Source organism: Trichosurus vulpecula, chromosome 5 (assembly GCF_011100635.1).
Source record: "Trichosurus vulpecula isolate mTriVul1 chromosome 5, mTriVul1.pri, whole genome shotgun sequence".
Taxonomy (NCBI): Eukaryota; Metazoa; Chordata; class Mammalia; order Diprotodontia; family Phalangeridae; genus Trichosurus; species Trichosurus vulpecula.
Window position 1 is genome coordinate 170,566,471 of NC_050577.1, and position 13,493 is coordinate 170,579,963.

Below are 13,493 nucleotides of genomic sequence, written 5' to 3' on the forward strand. Positions count from 1 at the left end.
ACTTGACATACTCTTGTTATTTGTAAGACATTGTTTTAAATTGTTACAGTATGTAAATTATGGATTTAAATTAATATAGCTGTCAGCCAAACACTTTTCCAAATATACTTCAATTGTTAATGTATACACTCTTTAGTCCTTGCTAGTCCTGAAGAACTTTAACAATTTCATTTCACTTTATTATTTCAACCTTAATAATCACTCATACTCAAGAGTTACAGGCTTTTCAAAGAAGTATCTTGAATCTGAGGATATAAAATTGCTGGTTTCTGCATATGCATGGTGACCTGTGGGTAATTCTTGTCTGGTTGTCCTCCTACATGGGTTACCTGATGTGAGGTGACCTCAAATAAACTAAAGATCACACTTCATTTTATAACACACTTCTTTGCAAATTAGTGATCTCTCAGCTTGAATGATAAAATTTCATCTTTGCAACTCCTTAAGGATATTCTCCGAAGTATTCAAAATCTTCCTCTGATAAACATACTTCTTTCCCACTCAGCTCATGTCATTTTTCTCTTTGACTCATTCTACTAGCACCCACTTGTTTTTCACATTAAAAAAAAAAAAAGCTTTTCATAGACTGGTTGCTTTCACCTCTGTATTCTTTTTTTTCCTTTTCCCATACTTTCTCTATTGTAACATTAACACTGCCTTGACATCCTTCCAAATTCAACTTCTTCCCCCAATATATTTTTCCTGTGTTATACTGGATATTTCTTCCCACAATTCAGTTGTTCAAGATGAAGGAGAAGAGATCAAGTAGTGACTTAAGAGAAGGGGTCTAGTCCTGCCTCTGCCACTTACTACTTGTGTCAACTGGCTTGTTGCTTTCAAATAATCTTTTGAGTGGCTAAAACAAATATAAATTTAGAAGTTCCACTCACTTATATCTTTGGTAAATGAATATAGAATTTTATGTCAGAGATAACCATAAAGATAAAATCCTATTCAAAGATCTGCTCAATATTAACACCAAACAAAACTATAAAAACAGAGCTAATGAAGTCCTGTGTAGTCCAAACAGAACAATCCTCTATCATTTATAAGGTTTTCTAAGGACTCCTATTTTCATATGACATCATACTAATGCACTGAAGACTAAAGCACAACAAAATTTGTAGTCATTTGAAAAAAAAAAAAAGCCTAACTAAGCATGCTGCCAAAACAAAGTGGGTGAAAAACATACATTGCCCAGAGCACTAGTATAGAACTCAAATAGAAATAGGGGCCACTAATCCATACATAAGGATCCCTATGGGCTGCATTTGAATTAATTTTAAAATACAATGTTATCTATGTTTTACTGAATTTTTATTTATTTTGTTAAGTATTTTCCCATTACATTTTAATCTGGTTTGGGCTCCAAAGCATATTTGACACCTCTGGCCCAGCTGACAGCAAATAGTTGGATGGTCAGTCTGTTCATTTAGTGTATCAGTACATATGTCATGAACAGGTATTGAAGATAGACTCTGAGTTCTGCAAAAAATGAATAGGAGGAGTTTAAAAGTTAGATAAAATTTAGAAAATTGTGCAGGCCTTTTAGGTGATAGCAAGTTGCTTACTACACAAGCCCATTTAATATTGGCATTTTTAAAAGTAATATGGCTATGAATCATAAAGTAGTCTCAGAAGTAGAAATGTCAATGGAAATCCATATGGTAGTTGTAAGTTGTTTGCAGCTCATTTTGGTATCAAAAACATCCTTAATAAAATGTATGACTGGAAAGCAAAATAGTTTGCTCTGGTAGGATGATTGAAGGATAACATATGGGCAGTCCAACTGCAATATTGGGACCTTCACAACTCTGAAAGAATCAGGGAAAGGCTTCAAAACTCATTAGGTAGATCCTGCAGCCAGAATTGGCAAAGAGACATGGGTAAGACTCTCACAGGTTGTAAAGACCTAGAGGCGTTGCAATCTGTACCAGTACAGTGGTTACATACACTACTGAGATCATAGATCCAATTAAGTATATATACATGAATACAATAAACTCTCAATTTACCAGAAACCAACATCGAAAGGCTCAACTAATACACACACACACACACACACACACACACACACACACACGTTAAAGCAAACTCTAAGCATATATTTTACAATACATAAAGAAATATCATCAAGTCTTAAAGTGGAAACCTCAGTGCTATGACTATCAAAACATAAGAGAAAAAAAAGTAAAACTGACTTAAAAAAAGATCATAGACTTAGAACTTAAAGGAAACTTAGAAATACGGTCATGTAGTCCAACCCACTCCTTTTGATAGAATTTTACATGGAACAGAACAAGGGTCACAGACATTAAGTGACTTGTCCAAAGTCATATAGGTAGAAGCAGTAGAGGTAGGATCTGAACTCAGATTCACTGATTTCAAAGACAGCACTCTTTCTATGGTACCACGCACATTGATAGATTTCTCCATTACATTGCCATGTCTACTAGTTGCTTCCTTATTGCTTACAAATATGCCTATCTCTCCCCCATCCTCAAAAAAGCCCTCACTTGATCCATTCATCTCTCCTCCCTTTTGTAGCTAAAGTCTTTGAGAAGGTGGACTGCAATAGGTACCTCCGTTTGCTTTCTTCTTAGTATCTTCTTAACTCTACAATCTGGCTTTTGGCCTCATTATTCAACTGAACTGCTCATTCAGAAGCTACTAATCATCTCTTAATTGCCAAATCTAATGGCATTTTCTCAATCCTCCTTCTTCTTGACCTCTCTGTAGTCTTTGACATTGTTGGTCACTCCCTTCTTAATAATCTCTCCTCTCTAGATCTTCATGACACCACTCTCCTTGGGTCTACTTCTCCCTGTCTGACTGTTCCTTAGTCTCCTTTGCTGGATCTCCATACAGACCACACCCACTAACTGGATATCCCAGTTATCCTAGATATCTTTGTCCTATGCTCTCTTCTCTTCTCCCTTTATACAATTTTGTTTGTTCTCATCAGCTCCCATGGATTTAATTATCAACTCTATTCCCATTATTCTTAATTCTGCTTATCCAAGACCTAATCTCACTGCTGACCTCCACTCTTGCATCTTCAATTGGTTATTGGACATCTCAAATTGAATGTCCTGTTTATGTCTTCAATTCATTATGTCCCAAACTAACTTTATTATCTTTTTAAAATAATATTTTATTTCCACCCACTTACATGTTAAAATAATTTTTAAAATATTTAAAACGTTTTGAATTCCAAATTCTAAATCTTTCTCCCCCCTCCCTCCTCCCTGAGACAGTAAGCAATCTGATATAGGATATGCAGTTATGTAAAATGTTTCCATAGTAATTTTGTACAAGAAACTTAAATGAAAGAAAGAGAAAAAAAGAAAGAAGGGAAGAAAAAAAGAGAAAAAAGTATGTTTCAGTCTGTATTCAGACAACATTAGATCTTTCTCTGGAAGCAGACAGCATTTTTCATCATGAGTCCCTTGAGATTGTCTTGGATTATTATATTGCTGAGAATAAGTAAGTCATTCATTAATTGATATATTTTAAATATATGTATATATATACATATGTGTACAGCTACATATATATGAATATATGTACATATGTTGTATATATATGTTATGTGTATATGTGTACATATATACAACACATGTTGCACTGTGCTTCTAGGAGAAATAACTAAATAACTGATTAACAAGTTTATAACAACAACTTAAGACAATATGTAAAATTTTACAGATCTATGTAGCAATAGGGAGATAGCCTGTTACAGTGGAAAGAATGCTACATGGAGGAAGCCGGAGATTTCATACTGGCTCTGCCACTAACTGGTTTATGACCTTGGATAAGTCCTGTAACTCCTTGGAGCCTTCCTTTATTCCTATCTGCAAACAGAGGGATATGGTTTTTGAGGTTCATTCTAGCTTTAATATTCTTTGACTCTATAGAGCTGTTTTTTTTTTTTAATTTTGAAAATAGCCCAGGGCCAATAAAAGAGGTGGGAGGACAAAGGATGATAGGAATTTTAGATGGAGAGCACTTAGGTGGGGCATGAGAACTGTCTCCAGGCATTTGAAGAATGCACTTTGGAAAAGAGATTAAAATTCTGTTTGGCTCCAGAAACTAGGAGTAGGAGCAATGTGTAGAAACTGAACAGGCTTATTTAGGCTTTATGCAAGTAAAAACTTCCTGACAACTTTTCCCTGGGGTGGGGTGGGGTGAGGATGGATGGGGTGGGGGGCGGGGTTCAGTTTTTCTGATTTTTGTGACCCCATTTGGGGTTTTCTTGGCAAAGATACTGGAGTGGTTTGCCATTTCCTTCTCTAGCTCATTTTATAGATAAGGAAACTGAGGCAAACAGGGTTAAGTGACTTGCCCAGGGTTATATGGCTAATAAATGTCTGAATCCATATTCGAACCCTGAATCTGTCTTCCTGACTTCAGGCCTGGCACTGTATCCACTGCACTGCCTAGCCATTCTTTTAACAACTAGAGCTAACCAATAGTGAAATGGACTGCTTAAGGAAGAATTTCATTCCCCCCCACCCCCACCCCCTAAGAAACCTTCAAGCAAAGGTTGGATGATTTGTTAGGGATATAGTGGAGAGGATTCCTGTTCAGCAGGGGCCTAGAGAAGATGACCACTGAAGCTCCTTCTAATTTAGAGATTGTGTGGTCAGTCATTTATAACCCTGGTCCCAAAGCCCACATTAATTAAAAGATAGTTTATCCCCTCTCACATTTTCCACATTTGCTCAGTGAGGAAAAAGACTATTCATCGCCTATTGGACTTATTGGTCTTTTCATGTTCATGTTTCAATTCACTGTCAGTAATAATAAATCATATTTAGATATATATTTTTTAAGTTTACAAAGCACTCTCCTCACAGCAGTCTTGAGCAGCAGCATGATCCAAAGGAGAGCACACTGGCTTTGTCATTAAAAGGGTTCAACTTCTACTTTGGACACTTACTACCTTTATGACCTTGAGCAAATGACCTAAAATCAGTGGTCTTCATTTCTACATCTATAAAGGGAGGTAATTGGACTAGAAAGTCTTTGAGACACCTTCCAGGTCTAAAGCAATGATTCTGTTTTATGCTATCTATGCAGAGAAAATACTGTTATCTCCATTTTATATATGAGGAAAGGTGGTTCCGAAGTGGTAAAATGTCTTGCTTTTCCATGGCATAGAGTTAAGTGTCAGAGCTAGGATTTGAACCCAGATCTTTCTCAATTATGGATTCAACACTCTTTTCATTTCACAACATTGCCTTTTCAGTAGCTTCTTGTTTTGCAAATGAAAGATATTTTAAAAATTTATATAATTTTGGAAAATGATATTTGTTACTTTGAGCTCCAAAGCATTTGTGACTAAAGATTTAGGATGCTGGAGGCCTGATCCTGACTGGACAGATAACTTTCTGGTTCTGGCAAGTCTCACAATGTCTTTGTGCTAAGGCATTTGGTAAAGTGTGGCAATACCTGGGGACTACTGTTGATTGCTCAGGATTAGGAAATATTAGGTCATTCCTCTATTCTAAAGCTGTTGTGAGTTGTGTATGTACAATGGACCTATTTAAAACCTTACTTTGTTTTTCTGCTATCTCTGCTACTTCTTTTAAAATCCTTAGATTTTGAGGTAAGGCTGATGGAGCCCCCTTGAACTCTCCTTGAATCTTTCCACTTTATTGCTAGGCCTAAGTCTCTACCTACCTTAGTCCTCTATTGTAAAGCTACTTCTCGCCCTGGATCCTATCAAAATATCTGTGACCAAATCTGTTATCCTTAAACTAGCATAGCCCTACCTTGTCTGTTAACTCCAGATTGCCTCTAGCAACTTCTCACCTTTAATACCATTCCTGGAGTCTGACCTCACCCCAGTCATCCCAGTCACCCCAGTTGCATCCTTAGACTCCTTCCTCCAGACCATCTCTAAAGCCTTCCTCCCATCACCTCAGGACCATATCTAGATTTCTCCCATACTCTTTCTGTATATAAGCTCCATCTTGCCTTCATGAAGGTGTTCAGATTCAATCTACTTCAGATTCAATCTGGCCAGCTGGAATTAGCATCACAAGTGCTCAGGCTCCCTAAGAGCCTACTTATTATGGTGAATCTTTAATAAACCTTGTTTTTCTTTGGCTGAAAGAAGGCTTGAGTTGAATTCATTCGAGCAGGACCTGCAGTGTCGGTATTTTGGGGTCTCGAGCACCCCTAAACCTCAGCAAGGCAACGCTGAATTCAGATTAAGTCTGTTAAGTAAGTAAGGAGTCTGTTTAGATTTCTGTCTGTGAGGGCAGATGGAAAGTTAGACATTATGACTTATTTTTAATTGACCGGATACTTCCTCCTGATTAGTTGTGGGAGATGAGAAATTTTGGTTTTCCCAGAGGGGAATGACCCCAATGTGACTGCATCTTTCTTCTTACGGTTTTTATAGGGAAAAGAAGAAGATTCTCAAAAGGAGCTGGAGGAGTAGGTTCATACCTTTTTAGCTGAGAAGGAAAGCTAGAAAGGAAAGTCAAGGACTCTTTTCTGACTAGCCCAGAAAGGAGTCAGTGAATGATTCCCTCAGCTGAGAAATGAGCTGTGAAAGACCTTGTCAAGCATTGAGATCCAGTTAAGAAAGGTGTCTGTAGTTATAGAAAAGAAAGCTTTCTACAGGTCTCAGAATAAGACCATGCATTAGATTGTCCACATTGAAAACAGAAAGCAGCTAGAAGAGTATATGAGAATAGATTTTGTTTCAACTTTTATGGTTTTCTTTCTTCATTGTGAATTATGTTAATAAATAGATAAGCTCATTTATTCATGCAACAAACATTTATTGAGCATCCATTACTTTCAAGACACTCATTTTTAAGAAAAAACTCCATTTTTATACAAAGTTGTGCCAATCTGGTAGCCCGTTCAAATATACTCTTGAAGTTACTGTTTATTACTGCTCCAACCATAAGCCTGGTGCCAGAGAATTGAAACTGCAGATAATGATTCAGATATCGTTCAGAAACCCAAATCCTTATTGCCAAGCTTATGCCATGGTACTGAAAGTTTTGTGATGTGGGCCTGTGGAGCTCTTTCAGTGAGAAGGGCACTGTTGTCTTCAATTTCATACAGGGAGATGGAGAAGAGAGTGCTTGGGGGTTTTCTGGGCTTTTGACAATCCCTGCTTCCAATCTTCAGTTCACACATTTTACCATTCATCATGTATCAACCTTGTGCAAAGTATTCTGGTATATGATGGAGATGCAAAGATGTTGTTCCTGACCTCAGAATATTCCTGTTTCTTAGAGATACTGAACTGATACATTAGTGATAGTTAATACTACAAAATAGTATATCTGTTAAATAACCAATACAAGTGATAAGTGATATAGAAGTGAGAACAGAAGACTAAAGTAATTGGGGAAGGCTTCACAGGGAAGGAGGGAGTAAAAAATGAAGAGAGCTAAGTTAGAAAGAAGTGTATTTATCAGAGTAAAACTCAATATTTAGGAAGAGAAGGTTTTTTGCTTGTTTGTTTTACTTCTGGTAGAAGTGTCAGATGTCCTCTGCCCAGCACTAGTTAAATTCATTCAAATGTTGGGATACAGAAACTTCAGATCCTCAATCCTTCTCCATGCTATGAAATTGGATATGCAGGATTCCTATAAACCATTCAGTGGGTTCCAGTAGATTTCTGTATCCGTTCCTTTAAAATCATTAAATTAAAATACTCTACTATTGCTCAGAAGGTAGCACAGCAATTTGATTTCTGGTCAGTTAGAGCTCTTATATAATCAAACCAACCTTTTTGTGATCCTGAGGAGTAACTTAGTTCTGTCAAGGATTAAATCCCTCAAGGCTGACCTCAGCTTCGCAGACCAGATTCCTGCATGCCTAGGACCTGCCTGGGTCCCTGCCTGCTCCGGTGTTGACTGGCCCAGGTTCCTAGAGTCCCCCATCCACTGGACTTCTTGTTTCCATTCTTCTTGCATCCACACCTACCCTCCATTGCACTTGACTCTAAACTTTGGGCCTCCATCTCCCTGGCTTCCATCCCTCGGGGATCTCTTCCACCTCTGCCATCCATGGGCAGATCCCTTTGATCCTCCATGGGTTTTCTGGGTTCTTCCATTAGAAACCAGGCCTCTCCCGGTGGCCCTCCCCTTATCTCCTGTCATGGCCAGAGAAATGGTGCATGGGAAGATTCTTATGGGGTGGCCCTGGGTTACCTCTGCAAAGTCCCTGGGAGGATAAGTCTTAAGGATTACTACACAGATCAAGTTTTAAATTTGAGATGAAAGATTATCACTAAAATATCTCTCTCTCTCTCTCTCTCTCTCTCTCTCTCTCTCTCTCTCTCTCTCTCTCTCTCTCTCTCTCCCTCTCTCTTTAGAGAATAAGGATTGTAGCTAGAGGTCTTTTCTGATCAAGTGAATGATAAAAAAAGGGAATAGATCTTAAGTCAAATATGGGGAAATGAAGAGGATTTTCTAGGCAGAAGGAATAGCATAAAGAGAGACATTGTAGTTGAACTATGCAGGAAATACTGAGGGCATAATTAGCAGACTAGTTTGACTAGAATGGAAGGCTCATATATAGGATGAGTGATGGGTTGATAATAACAAATAGTGAAAAATAGAATAATGAGAGGACTCAGATTCAAATCTTGGTTCTGCTGTTGAACACCTACTGAAATTGGTCAAGGGATTTCCCCTCTCTGGACATCACTTTCCTCACCTTTCAAATGAGAGGGCTGGAGTAAGTGATGTCTAATTTCTCATTGAGCATTAACCCAATGAATAGCTTGGTTTGACTGGAACATGTACTGCATGAAGAGGAAAAGTTGGAGATAAGAAGATAATTGAACCAGATTGTAGAAAGTCTTGAAGGAGTTGCTACTTATTCTGTAAGTAATGTGGAGTCACTTATGGATATGAGTTAGCTTTATTTTTTTTTTTAACTAAAAGGCTTATTGGTGATCTAACTTAATTAGACACTTAATAAGTGAAGTGGAAATGCCCATAAGTAATTTTGTTTTTTTAAAGACTGATAATCACAATTGGTATTAATAGTAGGGTAAATTTTATGGTGACTTGAATTGAATTATGGTATTTGTATTTCTGCCACACCCAAATAATGTCTAGATTCCAGATGCAAGTAGCTCTTCATCTTAGGATGAAAGGGGAATGGAGCCTAGGGACACTTCTCAGCATTATCTAGGTCAAAGTATTCCTAAAATGGGGGGGCAGGTTTTCAATGGGGAAAGATCAAATGACCGAATAAATGGTCTGGTAGAGAATGAAGGAACATCACCCAGAGGAGGTAAACAACTATGGTACACTTGGATTTGAAAAACAATGAAGCTATTCCTGAAGGGGAGGGAGGTAGAAGAACTGAGGAGGAAACAGACTCATTTCCCCTGGAATGATAAAACTTATCTAGGGAGGGATCATCCAGGGAGGGCAAGAGAAAGAAGGAAAGGTTTTTTTTTTGGTTGGTGACTCAGTGCAAAGGGGGTACTTAAGAAGCTCTTCCTTGATCTAATAACAATGACAGAGACCTGTTTCTTCCCTGGGCATGTATCTAAGAGAATCTCCAAAGAGTCGGCAAAAATGAATAACTATCATCTACTACTGCTGTTTCACGTGGGGATAAATGATCCTGCCACAAGAAGCCAGGGAATTATTGCCAAACATTACAAAGTCTAGGGAGAGAAAATGAAGATCACAAGGGCACAGGCTTTATTTTCTTCACTACTAACCATAGAGGGCAAGGGATACAAAAGAGAAAAAAATGATTTGGGAAGTGAATAGTTGGATAAGAAAAATGGTTTCTGACACTGGGACTTGGATTTCTGGACCACAGTTTAAACTATCAGAATGACAAGCTCCTGGCCACTAAAAGAGTACAACAAATACAGGCTGGTATAAATGTATTTGACTAATGTCTTGACAATCTAATTGAAAGGTCTTTAAAATTTTGTTTTAAAAGATGGGGAAGGGAAGAAATTGTCTATATATATATATATATATCCATCAAGCCAAACATCTTAGGGAATAGCTGTCATTTTGGAAAAAGCATAGCATTTGGGATACCAAGAGGTTCATAATACAATAAAGAACCCAGCAATGGAAAACTATGGACTCAAAACTCTGTACATAAATACTCCTATTTAGGCAAAGCAGGAGAAACTAGAATTCAAGGAAGCAATCAAGGAAGTGTCATGGAGACTTGGTGAGGGTGAAACCTATGACCAGAATATGGCTCTGGAAGAATATAACTGATACAAGGGAAACAGGATGAGTAAAAGACATTAAGTGGGGGTATCATTGAATGAGCAAATGAATATACATTCAAGTACCTGTTATGTGCCAAGTTTATTTCCAATTGCTAGGGATACAAATTACAAAAGTCAGACAGTCAAGGAGCTCATTCTCTAACAGGAGAGCATAGCACATATAGGAGAATGGACCAGTAAAGAGAATGTGCCTTAGGAGTCTGAGGGATGGTGACTAGAGCCATCTGGCAGTCAAGTGTCATGCATTTTCCAGAAGTAATGGCAGTATTTATTTGTTTACTGTTCTCAAAGAAAGAAGAGAAAATGGGTTGTGGGGAGGAGGAGAAGCCACATTTGTATAGCATCAGGGCAGAGGAGAAGCAATATCTGTGCAGCCAGGATGCATGTGGGAATCTGATGTGAAACATATCACATCTACATAACAAATGTGAAGTTATCTAAGGTCTCCTATATAAGGAGTGGGGTAAGGAACTTTGTGCTTTCTGACTCAACAATCAGGACAGCTGAGCCCAAGCATGGAGTTCCAGAGATGAGTGGGTATTCTTAGGAGAGAGATGGACTGCTAGGAAAATAGATACCAAGATACCAAGAGGTTCATAATACAATAAAGAACCCAGAAATGGTCAGGACACTGAGGGAAGTGGCCACACTCAAATATATGATAGAGATGGAAAGTAAAACCTGGTATAATCTAGATTTGGGGAAAACAGATTGTAAAGGGTTCAAAGGAATCTGAGGTAAGATGCCCATTAACCTGAAAGGACAATTAAGTACAGGAAGGGTAGAAACTGTAAAGTATATAATTATGAAGATGTAAAGGTATATCATTTCTGTGAGAAAAAACAAAATGGAAAATGTTTGAAGAAGCATAGGGCACTCACTAACTAGTCAGATTAGATTTACATTTGTTTTTTTAAGTTAAGAACAAAAGACAGAAACAAGATCAGTTAATAGAGGATGGATATAAGAGCATAGGATAATCTTGTAAGGAGAATTTCTAGGAGTGCTAAACTCAGAATAGGCTGAAGCTCATGAGGAAAACTACAGGCAGATAAGAGGTGTTTTTCTTTTTCTTCAGTTTTATGGGAGAAGGAAAGGGAAAGGCAACTTATTAAGTTGCTTATTAAGCACTTATTAAGCAGCTCCTCTGCGCCAGGAACTATGCTAAACACTTTACTGTCTCATTTCTCATTTCATCATATCAAACCTGGAACATATGTGCTATTATTATACACATTTTACATTTGAGGAAACCAAGGCAGACAAAAGTTAAGTGATTTGCCCTGAGTCACACAGCTGGTAGGTGAGTCTAGATATGAACCCAAATCTTCTTGATTCCAGACCCTATCTTGATAGAGCATTTGACTCCAACACTCTATCTGCTTCTCCACCTTCATGCCTAAGAAGGAGACTGAAGACAGGCAAGGATCACTGCTTGAAGTAGAAGGTATTCTGATAATTAATCCAAAAAATGTAGGAATACTCAATATTCAGTTTGTTTCTGTTTTTTCTTCTGTGTACTAGACATGGCAGGACATCACTGGATAAAGGAAAACAGATAGAAAAGAAAAGCAATGGGATAATAGAAAGAACAACTATCTGTCCTTAATTTATTCAAGTCATCTGCACACCAGATGAACTACAGCCTGGGTACTGAAGGAGCAGATAAATCTGATTGCTGATAAACTGTCAGTGATATAGGAATGATTATAGGGGAAAAGAAAAATGTTTCCCTGAGTTTTTAAAAAAGGAAGAAAATAGTTCAACAAAATATAAACCAGTGCCTAGGACTTAATAAATGTTTATTAACTATTGCTTTTTGTTAAATATTTATTACTTATAAACAATTATTCATACATGTATTATATTACTATATAATTTATCTATATTTAAATAATTTATAAATACTTGTGATAATTATTTATAAATAAACGTTTATTAGTAGGCACTTAAATGTTTATTGCCTATTTATTGACAGTGTATTTAACTTTATTGAAAAATTCTAAAACGAATCATTATATGATATAGATTATCAGAGAAAGTCAAATGAAGCAGTAATTGAAATGACCTAGCAAGAAGCCCCGCCAGACTAATTTAATTTGTGGACAGGGTACCAAACTGGTAGATCAGAAGAATGCTATTGATAGTGCAACTAAATCTTTGCAAAGCACTGATCAAATAGTTCATATGCTCCTTGTGCAAAAGATGGACAAATAAAGACTACTCTCTAATACACTCAGATGGAATTCAAAGTGGTCAAATGGTTAGACTCAAAGAGATCTAGAAGTTGCACTTTTAGTGGGATGCAACAGGAACCTGAGCTTGGCCCTACACTGTTATCAGTGACTTGGATAAAGACAAAGATTTCATATTTATCAGGTTCTTAGCTGTGAGGTATAGCTAACATAACTGGATGACAAAGTCAGGATCCAAAAACATCCTGGCAAGCTAGAGTATTGGGTTGAATTTAACAAGATAAAATTAAATGAAGATAAATAAAAAGTCTTATACTTTGGTTCAAAAATCAAACTACTTAAGCATTAGAAGCGAGTGGCCTGATTAAATAGCATCTGTTGCCTGAAAACACTTGATTTTTAGTGGACTGCAAGTACAGTGTGAATCAATAATTAATATGGTAGGGAACAAAAACTAATGTGATCTTGGGCTGCACTGAAAGGCCTAGCTTTGAACAATAAGGAGGTAATAGTGTTTGCATATTCTGCTCTGGCCAGACTATATCAGAATTGTCTTCAGTTCTGGGTTCCACAATTAAAGAAGAGCAATTCTAAGATGGAAAGTGTCCAAAGGAGGATAACTGGGGTGATAAAAGGTCTTATGAGAATAAATTTAAGGAGATGGCAATGCTTAATCTGGATAAGAGAAGACATGGGGGACCAGGAGAGCTATTTTCAAATATTTAAGGAGGTGCTTTATGGAAATAGGATTAGATATAGCGTATTTCCCCCAAGAAGATAGAATCTGGAAATGTGGTTTCAAAGCCACAACATTTAAACTTGATGTCAAAGGAAAACAAAAAAAATAAACAAAGAAAAAGCAATACTACAGCTTCACAACAATTAGAGCTATTTAAAAGTTTAATGGGCTGTTGTGGTAGGTAATGAGTTCCTTCTCAATAGTCTCTGAAGCAAAGGCTAGATCAGAGGTTCTCAAACTTATTTGGCCTACTGTCCCTTAAAAAAAAATTACTTAGTGCCCCTCTGGAAAGCTACTTTCTTTA